At 36.3% G+C, this 23514-nt stretch overlaps 1 long non-coding RNA gene across 1 annotated transcript; it reads left to right on the top strand.

Annotated features, from left to right (window-relative positions):
* Window positions 1-11524: 11524 nt before the first annotated feature.
* Window positions 11525-12299, top strand: LOC129746755 (uncharacterized). The gene is made up of 3 exons (XR_008737364.1): window positions 11525-11572; window positions 11643-11714; window positions 11782-12299. It is a non-coding gene; the product is annotated as an uncharacterized LOC129746755 (long non-coding RNA).
* Window positions 12300-23514: the final 11215 nt, after the last annotated feature.

Below are 23514 nucleotides of genomic sequence, written 5' to 3'. Positions count from 1 at the left end.
TCGTTCTACAAATAAGACATACACATACACGAAATACATTCATTACATGACAGTTCACACGAAGCCATGGTGTCGGGTATGTGGTAATTTGCATTGAAGATTGGCCGAACTTATAATCTAAAGAATGCAATTTAGCGCATACGTTGGCGAAACTGCGGTGAATCCGTGCACCCATGGTGGATTATCTACATACATACATACATACATACATGTTAAAACACGAAACACAGAATTTTTGACGAATTTTCAAAGATAGCTGTTTTTCCGAACTTTTAGTCAATTTGCAATTTTTTCACATTATCTTGCGCTTAAGCAAAATACAACTTTGCACTGGATTTTGAGTATATTAACGCAAGATTTATATTCACCATAAAGTATAGGCTTGCCAGATACTTTCATAAAAAAGCGGGACATTTCAGAGAAAAAAGCGGGACACAGCCGAAAAAAGCGAAATATTCCAAAAAAACTCTTAAAAAAGCTTAAGCTTAGCAAAACTGTTCATAGAAAGTACACTAATGTTTTTTTCACGGTCTGATTTTGCTCAGTTTTTTTCTTACATGACTTTTATTTACAAGGTTTTATGCCATACGGTTATTATCCAAGGTTCTCGCGAATTAACACTTTATTTGAGAGAAAATATTTCAAGTCCTACATAAAAACGGCGGATTTTATACTCCTAAAAACCTTTGTAAAATAACATATATTTTAAATTTGTTTTAAATTTTGAAAACTCAAGAAAAATTCCATCTTAGTATAATTCAGCCTTAGGTGGCCAGATTGCCTGGATTTCATTGAAAAAACCCGGTTTTTGCCCGGATTGATTCTTTTTATTTTCTAAATGAAACATAAAATACAAATTGTGTTGAAAGTTGTGTTTGAGAAAGTTAAAAGAAAATTATGAAAGATTTTTGGAAGCCTAAAATTCGATAAAAATTCAACTGATATATTTTAATGCAAATATTTTTTTTAATTTTTTTTTTAAATTTAATGTTCAATTTGTGTAGTATGTGTATAAAATGTATAACATATAAATTGCCTAGGCTCAAAAGTACGTAATGGATTGATCTATTTCCTGCATAGTTTCATAAAAAAATATTTAACCCTTCGTTTCATGATTTTTTATTTTTCCTTAAAAATCATTTTAAAAGGTTGAAAATGATGAGCAAATAAAAAAAAAATTAAAATTAAAGACGATTTTTCCATTTTTCCATACATTAATTGTTGCAAATTTGTTACTTTATCAAACGAAGGGTTAAAATACAGTTCAATGAATAAATGTCAGTATTTAAACCAACATGGAAGGCAATTCTATTGAAGTAAAAAAACAGCTTCCTTGAGCCGTTGTCTTAGGGTCCTCTACCCTATATGGATTCAGGCGAAAATAAATAAATATCTTTCTTCGTTCAAAAGTTATTTACATTGCAACAAAGAACGTTCTCCAAGAAAGCTCAATTGAATAATAATTTTACAGTTATTTTAAACCGATTCTAGTGGTGTTTAGTTCTAAAAAACAGGTACCTTTTAAAATTCGTCAAAAATTCAGTGTTTAGTATTTTGACAATATAAAAATGCAAAATTACGTCAATTTTTCAATCATTTTTTTTATTTATCTGGTGACTGAAACATTTTGACGATTCATTGATTGAAAAGTACAATTTTTACACGACTTTTTTACATTTTTTCGTGGTTATAATGTTAAAAAAATCAAAAAAATATAGCCTTATATGCAATGTGTAGCTTCTAACCATGATATTACCATCGGAAAGCTCGCGCGTTTAGGATTTTGTGGATCTCTTATTGGCTGGTAAATTGACAGTTAGTACGGGTAACTGTTTTTCCAGGCAGTTCTCAGCTTCAACAGGCGTGCCTCAGGGAAGTCATTTAGGGCCGTTAGTATTCCTAATCTACTTCAATGACGTGCTGCAACTCCTCGATGGACCAAAATTAGCCTATGCCGACGAGTTGAAACTGTACTACTCTATCAATGGCCCCGGAGATGTGAACTTCCTGCAGAACCAGTTTAACACCTCTTTGCTCCTGGTGTGATGCCAATCGCCTACCTTTAAACCGTAGTAAATGCGTAGTAATATCATTTTCCCGCAAATGACGCCCGTTCTCAGCCGTTTATTTCCTTGGAAACGATGCAATCTCTCGAGCTCAACACGTGAAAGATCTTGGTGTGATCCTTGACGTGCGGCTCGATTTTGAAAATCACACCAACTATATCGTTGACAAGGGCTCCAGAAGCCTGGGTCTTCTTTTGCGCATGACGAAGTACTTTAAGGACATCTACTGCCTGAAGAGTCTTTACTGTAGTCTGGTTCGATCGATCTTTGAATATGCTTCTGCGGTTTGGTTCCCATATTATCAAAACGGTTCTGATCGCATCGGAGCCATCCAACGACGTGCTTTGAGGTATGCCCTTCGACACTTAAACTGGCAAGACCCTTTTCGACTTCCCAGCTACGAAAACCGCTGCCGCCTGATCGACATCGACACGCTGCAAGCCCGCAGGACTGCCTCTCGTTTGTCTTTCGTCGCTGATCTGCTTTCATCGAGAATCGACTCTCCCGCACTTTTAGAAGTTCACTTAGCATCCGACCTCGTGGTTTGAGGAATCGGGATCTTCAGCTCTTCGTTCCTGTTTTACTAAACAATTACGGGGCCAACTCTGCAATAATTGGCGTCATCAAGACTTTTAACCGCTTCTCAGAGCATTTTGATTTTGACGTTTCGAAGGTTGTATTCCGAAGAAGAATTCTTAGTGTTTTAAGTTCAGTGTAGATTTGTATTTGTAGTTAGTCTCTTAATTTTTAAATGTCATTTGGATCCATATATAATCTGTTGATTTTATAATAAATAAATAAATAAACTTCAGCTTTTTTGGAAAATAAGTGAATTTTTTTTAGCATTCCTTAGCTGATATAAAGTCATTATTCTGAAGCATGTTTTATCGGATTTTTTTCTTTTCCTTCGAATATCGGAAATCAGAAGTTTTGTAGCCGAATATTGTCTGGAAAACATATTTGAGTCACATTACGAAGTTTGCAAAACTATAAATTTTTTAAGAATCGGTTGAGAAACAAGAGAGATATATTTATTTCAGTCAAGAGTGTCAAATTGACACTCCAGGGACCGTAACGGGTAAAACTTTCATATTAAACCAAATGCTTTCCCCTTTTTTTAATTCAACTGACATTTTTTGTAGCAACAATTTTTTTAATCAATCCTCATTTCACAAACCCGGAAGCTAAGATATACTTGAAATTGTCAGAAAGGAAAGTAGATCCTGATTAGGCATCAATTAAGACTCTGAACAATCGGCAGAAGGTTTCAAAATCGTACATGATTGACATGTTAACACAACACAAATATGTGTACAAGCACCTTGAACCCTACGCAGTTAATAATTTGGTTTCCTTCATTTTTGTTTTTGTATTGCTATTGGTCGGTTTCGGCCACTTACGCACATTATCACTATCTCGCACCCCGACTGACATGGCGGTGCGGAACAAAGTTTCCAAGAATTTCGGTGCGATCATGTTATCGCCAACGGCTTTATATTGAAAATTCGTGTCGGTTCCACGTTGACCTTTCCCTGGAAAACAACCGTGAAGTCAGGAAGAAAATGTCTGCCTCGAAGACCCCGGGTAGGGTGTTTACATCAGTGCCTAATTTTTTTTTTTTAAATTTAAGAAAGTTCTAAGGGATTCCGTTCTTATTGAAACTCTGTTCAATAACACTTTTGAGAAAAATGATCAATCATTCGAACGACATTAGGTGAACCTACCCTAGCTTTTTTTTTATTCAATTTTCGATTTGCATTTCATTTCTTCTTGATTTTCTTTATTATTTTGGTCTCGAGACAAGGGTAAATGTTCCTTTGTTTATTTATTTATTTATTTATTTATTTATTTATTTTTTTGGTTAAACAGTTTACATATTTTCACTTGTGATCACAACTTTTTTTAAGTTAAAAATCAACATACGCAATAATACCATTAACATATTCGAGGATATATGGAAACAAACTACCTTAACCACATGCTTTTACGTCCGTTACCTCCTTAATGAGACAATAACAGATAATCATAATGATTTGCAGGTTCGATTTACTTTTTGCGTTCCTCTGTTTTCGACGATCGGGCGATCGTTTTCATACGTGATAAGTCGACTTAAAGACTGTACTCGAAAAAAATGTAACACTGTCTTTTGTGAATAACTTTTAACCCTAGTCCGCTCTTGAGTGCCAATATGACACTATTGGAAGTTTGGCGGCTTAATTTTATTCTAGGGCATCAAAATTAAACAATTTCTTCACGCCCCCCAGTGGATTCTTGAAATCTTTGTGGACGCACCCTGAAAACCCAGGAAAAAAAACTCCCTTATTTGACCTTGAGTGTCAATTTGACACTCCTGACTAAACCCAATATATCTTTCTCGTTTCTCATCCGATTTTTACAAAATATATAGTTTTGGAAACCTTGTGATGTAACTGAAATTTGTTTCTCAGACAATATTCACCTACAACACTTCAGTTTTCCGTTATTCAAAGTCTAAGAAAAAAATCTGAAAAACATGCTTCGGAAAAATCACTGTAGATCAGCTACGGAGTACTCAAACAAAATTTCACGAATTTTGGGTGCGATGGATTGAATATCAATGAAAATCTAATTGGGATAATTTAGACCAGATCGGTAGCCAAATTTGATGTAAACAAATGTAAACAGAAGAAGTTATCAGCTGGATGATAAAGTACGTTCAGAGACCTACATTTTGAGTGTACAACGTTAACTAAAGGATATTTGGTTTTCGAGAAATGAAGAAAATAAAATAAAATTTTTGCTGGGAGCTTATGGAACTGTCAAAGCGTTTTTCTCGAAACAGTGATGTTGGCGCATTCCCCGTATTCAAAATTCGGTACCGAGATGTTTATCAAATTTAGTACCACCAAACATATTATTAACCGTTTGTATTTTTTCGAGTACAGTCCTTCTAAAGATGCCTGTGAAGAAACTTACTGTACCAATCAATCAACTGTAAGGGCATTTTTAGCAAAAAAGAAAGATCGTCTGCTCTAAAGGTTTTGTGTCCTCCTGTAGGGATGGTGAAGTATGGAATTTCTATTATTTTCATATTAAAATTTTATTTCCATCCGGAAAATCAATATTTGCATACTGGAGATAGGAAAGCAGAAAAATCGGAGGAATAAATTGCATACCGAAAACGAACGACGAGTGAAGAGCAGCACTTTAAAAACAAATTGTATGCATCGCATCATGCTAATGTGAACGGGCAAGCATTGAATGAAAAAGGCATTATCGAAGTGAAAAACTTCGATCGTGACAAAGCTGTTTTATTTTCGCCACAAGGTGGCGGCTCGAGTGAAAAAAGTGCATCAAATTCTTACTCGAGAAATATCTCTGGGAACAATCGATACCCGGTGGTTTTGGGGTAACCAAAATCGTATATGTACTACAAGTTTTTGATAAAATTTTTTTTTTTGAAGAAGAGAAAGTTTTAAAGTATTGTTTTTAAATTCTTCGTTAGCTTTGAAAATGTTGGCTTCTACCAACTTTCAAACATCCAACTGTTTGGTAACCTCGTTCGAAACATAATGGTAGCTGGCTTACTTTGAAGATGCTTTGATTATCGAGTTACTCCGGAGTTCGCCGAAAGAAAATAAACTTTATCTTAGCCTTGTGCAAAGATTGGCTCAGCAAAATAAAACCAGTTTTTTTCGCCAGTTGCTCGACAGGACTCCAGCGACTTCTCAAAGAGCACTTTGGCCGAAGGTTCCCTTAAGAAACGCAGGAGGAAGTACATACGTGAATGGATATGTTTTGGAATCCCTTTTCCCCCTTCTTCTACACCCCCTCCAGATGGTGATGGATCACTAAGTGAGACCAAGAGTGAAAAGTGCAGAAACTGGTGGGCATTCAGGGTCGTTTTCACGAGCCTTTGATGAATATTTAATGCTCTTTTAAAAGTCGGTCAGCGGGCGAGATTCGTCAGGAAGGGATAGCCCCGGGGAAGCATATTGAACATAATTAAACACAGTCAGTGTATGGAAAAGTGCAATGGGGTCGCATTTTTTGCATTATACATTAATTGAAAAATGAACTTAATGGATAAACTGATCGATTATTGTACCGGTAGGGTTCCGGAGACTTCGAATGGAGGAATGGGAAAATATTGACGCTAATGATAAATTGATTATATTAGGGCTGCATTTTTCTGTTTTATTTATTCAACAAGACGTGCTACACATTAAGGACCGCTAAGAAATCTATACTGAAAAACAACAAAATTTGGCATTCTATAACTCAGAAACCACAGAATAAAAATTTTACAAACTTTGTATCTTTGAGTAACCGAAATTGTTGTTTTAAAAGATTTTTTTTCGCTGAACAACTTTATTGAAGACCGTAACTTCTTAGCTCCTTAACACTATACCTCGCTAGGCACCCAGCAGTGATGTCAATTGAATATATTATTTATAAATGCCAAAAGACATACCCCCATTCAACACCTAATAACTTTTTTGTCTAATGAGATACGAAGTTACGATCTTTGATAAAGTTGTTAAGCGGTAAATTTCCTTAAGGAAATTTATAAACTGGTACAAAAACCATTAGCAGGCTCGATTGCACAGAAGAAACAAAAATGATGTTGATTTTTCAGTAGGTATAAAATATTCAATTTTCCCATACAAACTTAAAAGTTCAAATTTTCTCATGTAAACGTTACTTAAAAATTCTGCAAAAATCATGGATGAGTTTTGCACCAAAACGAAGTTTTTTAGACCCCAGGGTTTGATAAATTCAAAAATGATCCCAAATCGACTCAGTCTAGTGTGCATGTCTAATAGCTGTTCTTAAATATGAAAAACTTTTTAATTGTTTAGACAGTTGTCTATACAGATATTTTTGCTGTATAACGTAAAATTTATAACTATCTTTATTTAAAATGTACTAAAACTGAAAAGAAAACTAAAAAGAAAAGAAAGTTCTCTAAAACGTATCGTTACAATCCACAATCAACTGGATTGGAATAGCTTTATTTTGTATATTCTGTGGATAGTCACCACACTGCATCTTATCAGTTAGGATTGTTCGATCTCCTGGAAAACATCGAGTTCCAAGATCAGATCGATTCAGCTGAAGGGTTTCAGGATCGATCCACCTAAAAAATCGAAGCCAAAGGATCGATCTCTGCAAGATCGATCTTTTAAATTGTTGTTAAAGAGGGGTTTTGCCTGAGGGCTGCTTTATGCTGAAGTAAATAGTGAAAAATGACGGGAAAGATCATACATTTGAATATCAAATGTGTGAGCTATAAAAAATATGTTTTCAAATTCAACATCAGAATGTTTAATATTTCATTACTTTGGTTGAGTGTAAATGACATATTGAAAACAGAAAATACCATGAATTCAGTCCCAGGTCATGTTCAGCTATCATCTGGAAGGCTCATGTTCAATTCTTTAAGTACCGAAATTTTTTATGTATATTTTTTTAAGAGTAGGAAAAATATGAAAATATCCATTTGAGGAATGAATTGATTCAAATATAAATATAAAATTGAAAGCTTAATTTTTCTAGAAATACTTTTTTGTTGAGGTCTCGGTCAAAAATTGAAAATTTCAAAATTCGGAAAATAGGCACAGCTTTTGAAACGGAACCAATAAAAAGACGGAAACTATAGGAAATTTCGGAAATCAAACTCTTCGAAGATTCAAGCAGTTTTCCTGGCGAACTCCTCCAACATCTAGGATCGGCATTTCATTTGGATTTCTCGGTGAGCCCGTTCCTTTGTATTTATTTTTTATGTTTGTAAGCGTTCCTAAAACGATAGTATTATATTGCCTTTACTATTTTGATACAGTTAAACGCAGGGCCGGATTAAGCCTTCGGGGGGCCCGGGGCAATTTTTCTCGGGGGGCCCCTGTGAATAATTTTTTTTTCATATGCCATCCCATAAACGAGTTCAGTGTATTTACCGATTATCCGATTTTATACGGGCATGATCAAATATTCAGTTTCGAAATTTAGGAAAGTTGCGGTCCTGCCCAATAAGCTGAAAATATTAGAAGAAAGTCCAGCTTCTGCCAGATTTATTCAAATTACTTGCAAAACTAAACAAGTTGAGTTATTAAAATTATTTTTGTCAAACGGAAATCTGGCAAGCTGAGTATATTGCATTGTAAACAATTATGTGGTGTCTTCAAACAATATAATCGTTAATACATCACGTGCAAATATTGCATAGGAGTTAAACTTTCTTAAAATTCTGGTGGAAGCTAAAATTCAATCAAATTTATTTAATAACTATCATTTCTCAAAATTCTCTTAAATAAAAAACATCAAAGACAAACAGTAACATGTTTTTCTTTTCATGATTAATTGCAGAAGATCGAGAGCAGATTAGAAAGCATCATGAGAATAGGGAAATAAAATTTAGAACTTAGAATTAGAAATAAAAACTAGAAAAAAATAATGGAAAAAATCAAATCCATAGAGATACAGCTATAAGAGTTCAAGAGATTTGAAGAATTGAAACCTAAAATCAGATTTCATTCAGAACAATAATTCTGCGTCTCAAATGAAAGATTTGAGAAATAAATAACAAATGCATTTTTAATTCAAAATTCAGAAACAAAGCTACAATCAGGGCAAAAGCAGGAATTGCAAAATTTATAATTGAAATCCGAATGTTTTATTTCAATTTCATATCTCAAAAAAAAAAAAAGTTTTCATGCAATTTGTTTGAAATTCAAAATATAATACGGATGATTAACAATTTTGTATAAAGAATTAGATTCTCATTATATAAAATATTCAATAAATAACAGAAAATTTTGTGAAATAGTTCTTCTATATATGGCAGAATGCTCAAAACACAGAATCATAAATCTGGAAGAAGATAGGATTTAAATAATATTCATATTTAGAGAATAACTCAATGAAAGTCGAAATTCAACTATGAGTATGTTTTTATAATAAAAATAATTTGAAATTGATCTACAAGAAAATAACATGCTGGTTTCCAATATTTGCTTAAGTAGAGGATAATTTTAAAATAAAAGTGCTAACAATAATTTAGCATTTTTCATACAAATACTTTTGCATGCTTATAAAGTGAGTATTATAGACTGTTCGATTTTATTTTTATTGTAGTCCTCGTTAGCAGTCGTTAAAATCATAACTTTTTTTAAATGTTGAAAAAATATTTAATATTTAAAAAATAATGATTGATTCGCTAGTAGTTCCTGGAATATTTTCTTGATTTTTAAAAGCTTTCACCGGACGAGTGAAGCAAACTATGATCTGGCTCAAACAAAACTCAAATCGGTCTCAATTTTCTTCAGCTATCTTTTTTTTTGGGGAATTTTAAAAACAATTCGAATGTTGTTGACAAGTATCGATAAAGAGCTGAAAATTAATGATGTATGATTTTGGTCACTTTGTTCTTGATTTTTTTTTTTTTTTGAATAATCTGATTTGAATTTGATTTGTTCGTTTTTTGTTTTAAAAAGATCGAAACCAAATGCCCAGATTTTGCTCGGTTTTGGAAAATTTGTTCTGATTTACCCAACCAATATAAATATGGACAAAATTCTGCAATTTTTATTCTTGGGGGCCCCCTTAACTTATAATATAGTGAAACTATAAGAGATTTTATTTCACTGGGGCCCCCTTATTTGTTATATTTTACGCAATAATTCAAATTTTCTCTTTTCAATCCTTGTTTGACTAGATTTCAAGAGCTTAAAGCGGAATAATTGAAGTAATGTTATACTTTTTTTCTTCCTCGGGGGGCCCCCTTGAGCCGGGGGGCCCGGGGCAATTGCCCCTTTTGCCCCCCCTTTAATCCGGCCTTGGTTAAACGGCATTTAATGGTTTATAAATTCCACACAACTTTCAACCATGCATGTTTGGTGATAGATTTACAAGTGTCATAAAAGAGGACGAAAGAAACAATTTAATATGTGACGAATTTTTATTTATATACGGAATTGACTTCATAAAGCACAAGGAATTTAGTCTTATCAACAAACATCAACGTGAATTTTAACTTATTTACTGACTCAGCTCCTTTTTTTAAGAAAATTACTCTTTAATAATTTTTCCTACGCTGAGCGCGTTGTTAAATTACTGTTATGGTTTTATTATTCCATGGTTTATAAGTAATTAGTTTATGGAAAATCTGGCTCAAGGCTCGCTTTATTTTCATTGTCTGTTGGATCTCTTAAGAGTTTACCTTAGAATCATTTGTTCTATTCGATTTTCTTGATCAGCTCCAACTCCAAGTCTAAATTGTGTTCCACTGTGCAGTAGATTAGGCGTCAGCCTAAATAACATTTTATTTGGTTTGAATAAAAATAAGGAAATTTTTTAGATTATGTTTATAATTTTTTTTAATAATGTTTAGAAAGATTTATTAATTAATATCATGTAATATTATATTTCAATATATTTTTCTGTATATATATAAATTAAAGTTTCATTGAATTTAACCAGGTTTAAATTTATTATTTTTTAAAACTTTAACACAGTAAATATACCTGTAAAATCTTGTTCTATCGAAATAGATAAACAGAAAGAAATAAAAAAAAATAGTTCTTATTATTTGTTCAACTATATTAAAGAACAGAAGCATATTACAACCAAAACTATTGCATTAGTCAAAAGTGTCTCCTGATTATATCCTTATACCCACACTCCAAACCAAAATTATTTGCTAGGATGCAGAGGTGACCTCGGTTCTAAAGCACAAACTCATTCTTTCATCCCTTTATCTTTCTTCCAATCTATCTATTGACTGCTAGGACGTGGCCGGCGCCGTTATTGATGTTTAAAGAGAGAGCATCAGTTTTGGGTATTGTGAATGTGCTGTCAGTCCAGACACCATTCATTTGACCTTTGAACAAAATTGGTGGCCTCGGTCAATCACGGAGTAGCAACCATTGGCGATGTGGAACTTGTTCTACTGACCCACGCCTGCGGTCGTGGGATTTGAAATGCATATTTTGAAAAAATGATTTCATTAAAGTAATTTATTATTGATCGAGCAAGGTTTTGAAACGAGGGAGAAAAATACATGTATTATAAATTGACTTTTGTTGTTAAAGCATATCAGGTTCAACGATTAAAGGTGGATGTGAGCAGTCAATCAAGCTAAGCTAAGCTAAGCTAAATACTTTTTTGTTGAGGTCTCATTTAAATGCTGATCAGCCTTCTATCAAGTTTCTAGTAAAAGCCAAAGTTTCCGAAAAAATTCTGTGTTTTTGCCAAAAAAAACTGTACACAGCAAAAAATAATGTAACGATGGCCGATGTAATTTGAGCAGATGTTAGTCACAAAATGTAATAGTACGACTTTTTTTTGTGATACTACTCAACTGTCCGTTTATTACATCCAATCGATGTACACAATTTTAAACATGTCTGTTGATGTAATATCACATCGTCAATGTAATCACATCAAAGCAGCTCATAACTGTCAAAAAATAGTTTTCATATTGAAAACTTCGGAAGGGTTTCTGAGGCTCAGACGCAACCGATCTACTGGTAAGATACATCAATTTGTTTCTTATTTTTAAGCAAACCCAGTGATACTAACTGATTTCCATATTTGTAGGTTCCAGTATATTTATTCTAAAGAAAAACAGTACAAGGAGAGTGGAAAGAAATTTTGAAAACAGATCGGAAGGTAGGTTCTATTATAATTATTTTTTCAGACCCGCTACCTCGAGATTCCCCTTTTTTCTATTTTTTAGGCCCAAAGCAATATACCGAGAATCTCTTCATGCCTCGCATGCCGATCCGAGGCCAATATCGAGATCCAGCATTGGAAGAGACAGTTATTTTGTTTCGAGTCTAAGGAAAGCCAAGAGCTAATAGTTTTTGTCAAACTTCCGGTGAAAAAATGCTGCTGAAAACATTTGCCAAAGTTATGACAAGCCAAGCCTTTGCAACTGGATGAATAAAAATTTTAACAAATCAAATTTGAAGATTAAATAAATATTAACCCTTTTCAAAATGACATTATGACAGATTCCAACAGAATATCATTTGTTAACACATTGGCGAAATGTGATTATTCAATAAATTTTTCGTCCTTTTGACTACCGCATTTTTATACTTACCTGGCATAGGGGTTACCGTGATCAGACTAACACATTTTTTCTAAAGCCAAGTGTTCAAACGAAACTTGACTAATTGTAGATTTGTCCACGATCCTGAAAGTTCTACGATAATTATATTGCCCTTTGAATTGCATCAACATTTTTCATCGTTTCTATGTTCCCATGTTTGTCTACTTCGATAATTTCTGTAGTGTAATTTTGATGCATTTTATCGAGGTCATAGGTTTTACATCAAAACGATGTTATAGGGTAAGAACACTATATATTGAACACCATTTTTGGGATTCAACACATTTGTGGCCAATAAATAATAACGAAAGGTTTTTCTGACAAAATTTTGATAGCGTAGCTTAAGCTTATTTCTCTGCTTCGAATCGATCTATTTTTTTCGTGGAAATATGTTTTGAAATTATTATTTAAGCCTTTTTATTCAAAATTACTTTTGTCCCAATGATTAAACACAATGATTCAAATATTGAACAGGCAATGTTCCAATTATTGAACACGTAAACATTGAATATCATTGCATATATTCAGGGGTATTCCAATTGATAGTATGCCTTGCAGGGGCGATTTAGGTTGAGCTCAACCCCCTGGCAACTTGACGTTTCCCATACTAATCGCGTGTGCCAGTTTTTCTGGTTCTCTGGTTCTGTCAAAATCTCATATTCGCTCAACAAACATATCGAAAGGGTGGATAATGAAATGTTCTTCAAAAATATATTTTTTTATTGAAAAACAAAAGTTTTTAAAAACAATTATTTTAAAACTCTAATAAGCGGAAAAGGAGTTGATGTTTAGAAAAAAAAAGTGGTTAAAAAGTCAATGTTTCAAATGACTTTTATTTATGAAATACACAAGCAAATTTAAACTCAAAAATCTCTGTTATTGGTTTATTGCATTGTAAATTTTAAAAACAACATTTTATTCATTTCTAAACAATATGAACTTTGTTAGTTTTTTTTTCGAAGAGTTTCAAGTTTCGGTGGTTAACTAAAGCATCTTGATCCAAAATGTGTTCGGCTAATTCTCTAAAAACATCCCTTGCATCATTTGAAACCCGTGTCAGAGTTCGATTTATTATGATATCATAATAGTATGCTAAGTTTATACATTGATGATTTTGTTCTTCAATTTTTACCTCCAACTCGGTTATTATGCACACCTTTAACACATCGGCATTAACTTCTAATCTGCCAATAAAACTATTGATAAATTCATTTCTGCAATCTTCACATTTGATGCTACGAACTATTTTTTTTAATTAAACTTGCCGAATTTTGTAAGGCTTGTTGGTGGAAATTCTCGTCGACAGTAGTTTTAATTATTTCGTCGCCTTCTAGGGTAACTTTTTCCATTTCCTCCTCAACCATCAGGGGCTCAATTCTAACCTTGTTGATATTATTGAGGTAAAATTTTACTTTTTCGTCCACATATACGCTGCTCTGAATTGGGAAGCTGTTGGATTATTGTTGTTGCCGCCTCTGGAACGTATTGCAGCAAAAAAAGATTCTAAATGATCTTGGCTACACCAATAGCCGTAGATATCCGTAATTTCTTGAAGATCGACAAATATTTCATAACATTCAGCTGGATAAAATTTTACAGTAATAAACTTTAGGAAATAGCGGAACTATTTCAAACTGCGTTATGTTTAACGAAAAAAACTCATAACTCTAGCTGGTGACGCCTTGTAGCAAAAACACAACGGATGAAAGATGGCCTTTTGTAATCTTTGCTATAAATAGAAATTTTATTAAGTTGGAAACGAAAATGGAACACAAATAGATTGAAATAAAATTACCAATTTCATTGACAACTATTTTAAAATTTAGTTATAAAGTTATTTATTTTTCCTTTTTGCATCACTTTTGATTATGTGCCCTTTTAAAATGGTATTTCGTCAGTTTAATTGCATCCAAGGATGCCGTAAAAAAATCAAGTGGTTTCAATGGAAAATGAACGTTGCCGCTGCTAGGGACGACCCAGGATGCATGTAAACAAACGCGACTAGTGCGACATCTACAATTTTGAAGACGGCACTGCAAACTCGACTGAACTGTCAAGTTGCCAAGGGGTTGGTTGAGCTAGCAACCAAGAAACAGTTTGTTTACATTTCCAAACACCAACCGATGATTGTTCAATAACTGGTACATGCATTTCTTTACGAAACGAGTACTGCAAGATTGAACGTTCAATAATTGAAACATTGGCGTTTTCTGTGATCCAATGATTGAACACTTTAATTTGTTAAATTTTAAGAAAATAAGGATAGTAAAAGCTGCCACTCTTCCAGAAATCATTCCAAAAGACTTAGTTTAAAACACTCATATCATTATCTTAGACGTTTATTTGTCTTTAATCCAATTTTTCCCCCAATCAAAAATAGGCTGTTTTCTTCATCCAGTCGAAAAACCAAGCCAAAATTTGAACACATATTCAAGTTTCGGGGATTGTGGCTTTAAGAGTCCGAGATTCTTGATAAAAATTTGAACATAGGTATAAAATGCTTCAACAGTGGCACAACGAATTTTGATTCATTTTTCAACTGTATATTATTGTTTTAATCGGTAAATGTTTTACTAGTGTTCAATATCTGGTACCTGTTCAATAACTAGTGCTTCTACCCTATTAGGTAGCATTTGCGACTCAAGTTATGTGCACGTTTTTGATGTAATATCCCAACACTTTTTTTGCTGTGTAATTTTGTGTTTTGACCTCAAAATTCTTTGACGATTTTCTATGATTCTGTTGTCATGAATTTTATAGAAAATTCAAATTAAGTATTCACCAATTGAATCGTTTTTTAATTCATAATTTCAAAAGTATGTACAAAACACATTAATTCTGTGAATTTTGTGAAAAAAATTTAATATTCTGTGATCTGTGAAACAAATTCTGCGACGAAAATTAGAAAAAAATTCTGTGAAATTACAGAATATTCTGTGATTTCGGAAACCTTGATGAGACTCAAAGGTTTCGATAAGAAGTATAACCTTGAGCTTTCGATTACTAGAGCTTTTAATATAAGTTCTGGCTTTACTTAAGGGTTGTAACCATCGGTTCTCCCAAACTGCTCAGTCGAACAAGAACCCCCCCTCTCAAGCCTCAGGGTCGGCAACACTCAAATTCGGAGTCAAGGAAACACCTCAATGCGCTCAGTTGAATTCCCACTTTATTATTTCCCGAACACGGCTTATGGAACACTATTCTTCCCCCCAAGAGTTGTTGTGGTCCTACCTTATGAATGCGAGATGGCGTATACGGCGTGAACTAGGCTCGGTCCGGAGATGGTACGTTAGTCCACGAGGCGAGGGTCAGCTCCAGGTGTCTCGTGGGTTGTGGTCTATTTCCGACCGGTGGCGCTCGGATCTGGCCTCCAGAACACCGAAGGCCCCAGCAGGATTGGAATAACGGGGCTTGGTTCTGGATTAGGCGGCAACGTTGCACCCCGCGTACCTGGTCCCACCTTGGGTGCTGAACCAGGCACGAAGATAAGTATATCGACGTCGTAGGGGATCGTCGGTCTGCAGCTCTTACGTGTTGTGAAGTCTGTGGCGGGGTAGCATTTACGTTGGTCGGCTCCGGATCAGGTAGCTTACTCCCCTGACTAGCACTAGCTAGCTAATCAGCTCGGCGACCGGCGTACCTGGTCCCACCTTGGGTGCTGAACCAGGCACGAAGGTGAGTCTATCGACGTAATATGTGTTCGTCGGTATACAACTCACGCGAGGATAATGCCCGGTCGTAAGGCGCTTGTCAGGCAGAAATTGGGATAACCGGCACCGCTCGTCGGTTTGGGCCGGATCGTTGAGCACAACACCGCAGGTTAGGTTTTCCTAACTAGGAATTCGGGGTCCTGTAGGGACATGATGGGAGAAATATTTGCCATTTTAGTGTATTGCCTGGTATGGGGTTCAAAATGGCTATTACCTGGTAGTTCGATTGCTTTATCAGTTGAACTAAAGCAAGGCTGTGGTCGGCTCAAGATATCCATGCAAAGTGAGGCCGTTTCAGAGCAAGATCTTTGACCCCATACGCAAGCTAGCGGCTTTGTAGTTGTCTTTCCGTTCTTCCCACCATGCCCTATTGTATTCGTTGCTGCGTTCTTAGTGCGTTTCCGATGCGCACGACTACTAGCGCCATCTCTTGCTATATTTTGGTGAGTTGACCTATGTGTTTGGCTACCTCCGTGCACGGGAATTTTAGGGTGGTCCTCCTTCCTTACTCACTAAGGCACTTCCTTGACACGCGTTCCAACACGCGTCATTGCTGATCCTTTTCCCACCAAGCAGTAAGTAAACTTACTGGTTACACTCTCCTCCGGCTTGGGTTGAAAAAATATTAGCAAGCTAATATTTTTTCATATTACCACTTTTCTGAGACGCCGATCTAAAGTGTACCTCTGAACCAGACACTTACCGACCGAAATTGACACCGCACAAGTTTTTTTTTAACGATAAGCTGTTCTCGAAGTTACTCTAGTTTTATAAAGAAAATCTTGAATTGCTGACTCGAGAAGAGGACCAATTCTTTAGTGTATACATGGGTCGGGGTCATAAGGCATCATCATTGACTATGTCAACTCCACGCTGTTTAAAGGCCTCGGCCTGTTACTGACCATCAACGTCTTCGACTCCGGTCTCCAGCGACCCATTTCAACTACTTACTGACCAAATTCGTGGAATCACCGAAAATAACTGTTTAATACCATTCATACTCAATCTAAATCTACAACATTCATTTTATATATAACAACAATCATGCACATAATAATTAAAATAGTGATACAAATAAGTTGAACCTAATGGAATAACGAAACATATAATTATAACACAAAACTAAAATACTAGATCAAAACTAAATTTAAGCCACACTAATCAACGGTGAATTAATATTATTATGGTAGTACGCATTGAAATATTTCACAGATTGTTTGAAAAGTTTCGGTTTTGGGAACATAGGTGATTGATTGTTGGTGGGAACTGTTTGACAAGCTGTTACGATCTAGTACCGCATTCTCGAGAACTGTCAAATGGGTTAGTTTCCTGTGCATGTGCATACGGTATTTCGTTTGGCACCAACTAAGGAAAGTGACGAGCTTGCAGATGGATAAATTATCTGACTCTACTCGATTGAAGAGGATTCGGCCTGATTTCCCGCTACAAGATGGTTTATGCTTGGATTGGCTTCCCACTAATTGGATGTCGGGAGATCGGTTATGCGCCTGACTGTGCAGGTAGGGATTTTTTTATTCAGCTACCCCGGACTATGTTCATGATGGAACTTATGCTGTTGTGTGAAATTTTCACTAAGAATCTTGCTATTATGATATCACGCTCATTGTGATGCCTTTCCCCAATGCAAATTAATGCACCAGTGTGTTTTTTTATATCGCCCCACATTATTTGACCCCCAACAACTTGCATGCAAGTTCTTTTCCACCTTTGGTGCAACTTACGTATCCACGGTGTCCCCATCTTAAGATTTATTTTTAAAAGAATAATTTGATAGTTTTTTTTGAATTTTGGTTTCGTTTAAAAATTACTGGGTTGTTTTTAGACTTGTTACCGCCCCTGTATTTTATGAACTTTTACATTCTTAGGACGTCGGCCTGCTTTACCGTGCTGTATTTTTTTTTTTCAAATTTACGCAGATCGTATAATCGACTACCTAATAATTGTGCGAGATGTTCTTATGTAACCAGATAGCGTTCTCGTATTTATATATGTTTTTACCATTTTTCTTAAGCCTTTAAGTCTGCTGCTGAAAAAATGCCCAGGGGTTTGCCTTTCATATCAGCGACTCCATAGGAACTTGTTCCATGCTTGGACGTTATAACGCATGGAACATATTGGGGTCCCAGCTTAGCGTTAAAGGATTGCCCTGCCACTGACTGACGGAATGCTCGCTTAAATACGCATTGTCCAATATTGAAAGTGGGGGAGTATCGTTTATGTCGTAAATTATAATATTTTTTTGTATTCTCATACGTGTGTTTAAGATTTTGCGTAACTAATTGATACGTTCGCTTGCAAACCTCTTCCATTTTCTTTACGCGTTCATTAACATCAATTTCCACATCCGGATTGAGCCGATAATCAGTGCCACGCATCATGATTTCGTGGCCGAATATTATCCTGTGCGGGGTGTATTTGGTTGAACTGTGGACCGTATTGTTGAGAACATATTCGATTTCCGAAATTCTCGTGTCCCACTGTCGCTGGTCCAATTTCACATACGAACGAACCATAGCATTTATGGTTCGATTTAATCGCTCTGCTGGGTTGGCCTGACTTCTATGTCGGGCATTTGCCCAATGTTGGATTTCGTATTTTTGTAGCAAATCTCGGAATTCTTTTGACATAAACGTACTAGCGTTGTCAGATATTACGTACTGGGGAACTGCCAACTTTCTAAACCACTGCTCTTCCAGAATGCTACATAGACTACCACTTGAAATCTTCTTCACCGGTACAAGCATGGAATATTTAGAAAATAAGTCCATGACTACTAATAAATGAGCATTTCCATGCTTGCTCCGGGGAAGTGACTGAATGTAGTCCATGCAGATTATCTGGAAGGGCTTCTCGGCTACGCGTTGTTTACCCATTTCAGGCGTAGTGGATGTGGTCGAATGTTTTGTTTCTTTGCAAATTGTACAGTTGTTGATGTAACGTTTAATTTCTGAGTTCATTCTTGGCCAATAATATCGACGTTTTATCTTTTCTAAGCACTTCTCGTAACCAATGTGGAAATTGTCGTCATGCTCCTCTCGAATGATACGTGGGCGAGAGGATTTTGGTACACATTCTTTCCACTCAAATCGGTAGTCGAGAACATCCGATCGAGCGGAGACAAATTTGTACAATTTTGCTGAATCAATCTTGAAGTCCATGTACTTCTCCGGGTCTGATTCAACAGATTTGTACAGATTTGCATACCATCTATCCTCTTCCACATTTACAGCTTCTACGGATCTGGATAAGGCGTCCGGGACGACATTATCTTTGCCCTTCCGGTGCCTGACCTCCATATCGTATTGCTGTAAAGTGATGCTCCACCTACTGAGCCTTGACGACGATTTCCACTTGGCTTTCATTATAAAGGTAAGTGCTGAAGAGTCCGTCACCAAAGTAAATCGCCTTCCCTCTATATATCCGCGAAACTTCTCTATGCAGCGGAGGGCAGCTAACCCTTCCTTCTCCGCTGCATGGTAGTTCAGTTCAGCACCCTTAAGTTTTTCAGAATGGTAGGCTATCACCCGCTCTTCACCATTCTGAATTTGAGTCAAAATGCCAGCTATGGCCACGTCGCTAGCATCAGTCTGAACGCTAAAGGGGAGTGTAAAATCTGGGTTGACCATTACCGGAGCTGTAATAAGTCTCTCTTTGATGGCCCGAAATGAATGTTCTGCTGCATTGTTCCACTGGACTCTCTTCGGTTTACCTTTCAGCAAATCCGTCAGAGGACCAGTGAGCTCGCTGAACTTTTCGATGAACCTGCGGTAATAGTTCACCATACCGAGGAATCGCCTCAGCGCTCTCACCGACTTTGGGACCTCATACCCCAGGATCGCCTGAACGCGATCCGGGTTAGGTCGCAGTCCTTCGCGGGAGAGAATGTAGCCCAAGTAGGGTAGTTCACTGCAGCAGAAATTCGATTTCGTCAGATTAATGCTCAAGTTTGCTGCCTTCAGCCTTAGCGCCAGATCAGTAAGGCGTTGGATATGTTCTTCGAATGTGTTGCTCGCCACTACAATATCGTCTAGATAGACGAAGATAAAGGGTTCGAGGGCACCATATCCGAGAACCATATCCATAACCTTACTGAGTGTACTGGGGCTATTGACAAGACCAAAAGGAAGGGACGAAAATTGAAACAGGCCTCTTCCTGGGACCGAGAAGGCAGTGTATTTGCGGCTATTCTTTTCTAGGGGTACTTGTAGGAAGGCTTGCGTTAAATCTATGGTAGATAAATACTTGAATTGGCCTAGATGACTAAGGATGCGATTTTGGTGAGGCAGAGGGTACGCATCACGTTTGGTGCGTTCGTTGAGAAGACGGGCGTCGATGCAGAGTCTGACTTCTTCGGTGTTCCGCTTTTTGACTGGCACGACAGGAAGAGCCCACTCTGAACTTGACGGTTCGATTACTCCATCCTCAAGCATTTTGTCGACTGCCAGATAGATTTTCCGTTGAATCTCTGGACTCCATGGGTACGGATTTTTTCTAATTGGGTTCGCGTTCAAAAATTCTTCTTTTATTTCTATTTTATGTTCCAGCAAATGTGTTTTTCCTAATTTACCATTACCGGCTACAAGAAACAATTGTTTTACTTTTTCCAGCTCTACTTTTTGCTCTTCACTAATTTTCGATTCAATTTTTAGGGTGTCATAGGACCGGTCATCGACGACATCGATTTCATTACCGACGATAGGACGGATATCAAATTTGGACCAAAAATCGATGCCCAGGATGCACGCACGATTCAGATCCGGTGCGATGATGACTGGTAAGATCTTTGTTTGATTATTAAAAGTAAGAGGTATTTCACACTCTCCTAACACTTCCAAGTTCTGCCCTGACGCAGTTTTTAGATTTAATTTTGAGGGTTTTAAACTGAGTTTAAGGCGTTCCACAAGTTTTATTGCCCCAGCGCCTAATATTGTTTTCGCTGCGCCACTATCTAAAAGCCCGATGATCGAGATTCCCATAAAATCGACTTTCGCGAATGGTCTGGGATCGTTGCTTAGGGTGATGAGCATTGTAGCAATCTCTTCTCCTTCAGTAAGGCCTCCTCCCACCCGCGAATAGCCGAGATTATGAAGAATCTCTGGTACATCGGTTTCTTGAGGTCTTATCAAATTTTGTGACAGACTGTCTCGCCTCAAAGAGCAGTCTTTTCCTAGTTTTTTACCTCACAGTAAGGGCATTCTTTAGTTGAGAAACCAGGAAATCCGCACGTTTTACAGAATAGGATCAGTTTCTCGCGGCAGGATTCGTAAGAATGTCCTACAACGTGGCAGTTAAAGCATACATTTCGCTTTAGTGGAATGTATGCATTGACTACTCGTTGTAGAGCATTGCTTCCGCTTGGCCCTGCTACAGGCTCTGAATTATTTTGTAAAGCTTGGCGGTTTCGAACTTTCCTTTCTTCCTCTCTGGCCTTAAACATGTTTTGTTTTCCCCTATTGCTTTCTTCTCTTTTCCAAAATTGGTTCTCATTTTGATTATAATTATTTCCTTGCGGTTTAGAGTTTCTATTTCTATTATAACTACTATTTTGGTTTTTCAATTGTACTCGATTTTGGTTTTCGTAATTACTTCTAATATTGTTATATCCATTATCATCTTCTATTTCTTCAATTTCTCTGTTTCTTTGTTCATTATCTTCATCTATTTCTTCGACTTCTCTGCGCCTGTACTCTCGCCTGGCGTCTCGACTGTTATAAGTTTGCCAGTTAATAGCGTCGAATTTCTTAGCAAAATCTTTCATACTAGGAATGTTATCCACCCTTGCGGCGAGCATCGCAATCCGAAGATCTTCCCGAGTATTTCGGAACAAGCAGTCGAATTTTCGACGCTCGTCCCAAGGGTTGGACATTCCCCGAAAAATTCTTACCATTTCCATGTAAAAATCGTGGAATTTTTCTTTTTGGCCTTGCTTTCTGTTGGTCGCTTGACGTTCGAAAACGAAGTCAGCATCATATGGGATAAATTCCGATTTAAGTTCTGAAACTAAATTGTCCCATGTGGCTAGTTCCCCAAAGCTATTCGCATCCATAAGCCAAGACTTTGCTTTATGAGAGAATAGATAATGGGCGTTTTGGAAGAGTTCTTCCTTCGAACAACTTTCTGAACGGGCCATGAATGTGACCTCGTTCAGAAATTCGTTCAACCTTCGACCATTATCCATTCCATCATAGCTAATCTTCCACTTATGGATGGGAAGTCGCTTGTGGGCATGTCTGTCGGTTTCTCTGACTAAGTCTATAATATTCCCTGGCGTTTTGGATGATTCCATCCTTGGCTCATCTCTAATTGAGCTCAAAGAATTTTGTACTGAACTGTTCTTTTGTTTCAGCCAGTCGAGGAAGTCCTCCGGTCTGTGCTGGTTTTTCTCAACCGACTGGGCAGTAGGACCTTCAAAGAAACAAGTGTTTTGGACTGTTTTAAATTGTGTATCATTTCCCGATTGGTTAGTTTCTAATATTTGGATGCGTTTTAGAAGTTGTTCTACAGTTTGCACCAATTTTTTATTTTCTTCAACCAATATTTTGCAATTTGCATTTCGCTCTTCAAAATTAGGATCCACCTGATTGGAGTTTTCTGGTCCCTGTGGAACTTCTATATCCATATTAGCATTGTCATTTCTCTCACTAACTGGATTTTCAACCAGTTCGTGACCCTCATTTGCTCTAATTTGATTCAGACTTGCGTTTATGATGTCCAATTCCGCTTGTCTTACTTCAGGAAGAGGTGATGTAAGCGAAAAATATGTGCCCAGTAATTTTAAACATTCTGAAGCGGTTTCAGCTAGCTTGTTTGCATATCTTTCCACGTTTGTTCCGGCTCTCAGCCGTTCCAAACGAAAAAATATGTGAACCAATCTGGTTTTGTATAGCTGATGTGGTACACTCTTTTTTCCTCGCTTTTCCAAGTGTAATTTGATATTCGCTATCTTATCTTCACAAATACCCAAATCTTCATCGACTGTTATAGGAGTAACAAGATTATTAATAATATGTTTCTCTTTCTCTTCTTTTAGGTGAAAGCGTAGGGCACGTTCACTCAACTGTCGCTTACCTAACGGATCGATCCTACGGATGGTTAGCTCGTAATCCAGCTCGTCGACTGTGAGATGAGCACAGTTCATCCCATAATACAGGACATACAAGTGGGACATATCCATTTTGAGAAGCCAAGGTATAAATGATTTTTTTTACGAAGTAAATACTGATAGATAGAGAAAAACTTAATCACTACAATAACCTACTCTAATTTTAACGTATTTTTAATAATGAAAAACTAATTAAATTGAATAACTAAATAAGAAAGTTATGATTAATTGATTGACCTAATACGGGAATATTAGACCCAATTCAAAAATGTTAAACTATAGTGTATAACGGAAATACAGACACTATATTTAAATTCAAAAATAAGTTATAAACATAGTATGATCAATTTATCTAAGATAACTTTAAGAAATTTTTTTTTATATTAATGTAATAAATGACTCTTTGTTTCGGTGTTTTTTTTCTTGCACTATAAGTTCCCCCAACAATTACACCTTCTTAACGATTTTTCTTACCCATTCATCAATCAAAATTTTATTCAGATGTAGCCTAATTATTTAATA

Source organism: Uranotaenia lowii, chromosome 2 (assembly GCF_029784155.1).
Source record: "Uranotaenia lowii strain MFRU-FL chromosome 2, ASM2978415v1, whole genome shotgun sequence".
In the NCBI taxonomy this organism is placed as follows: domain Eukaryota; kingdom Metazoa; phylum Arthropoda; class Insecta; order Diptera; family Culicidae; genus Uranotaenia; species Uranotaenia lowii.
Note: the sequence above shows the minus strand (reverse complement) of the source record. Positions and strands in the feature narration are given on the sequence as shown.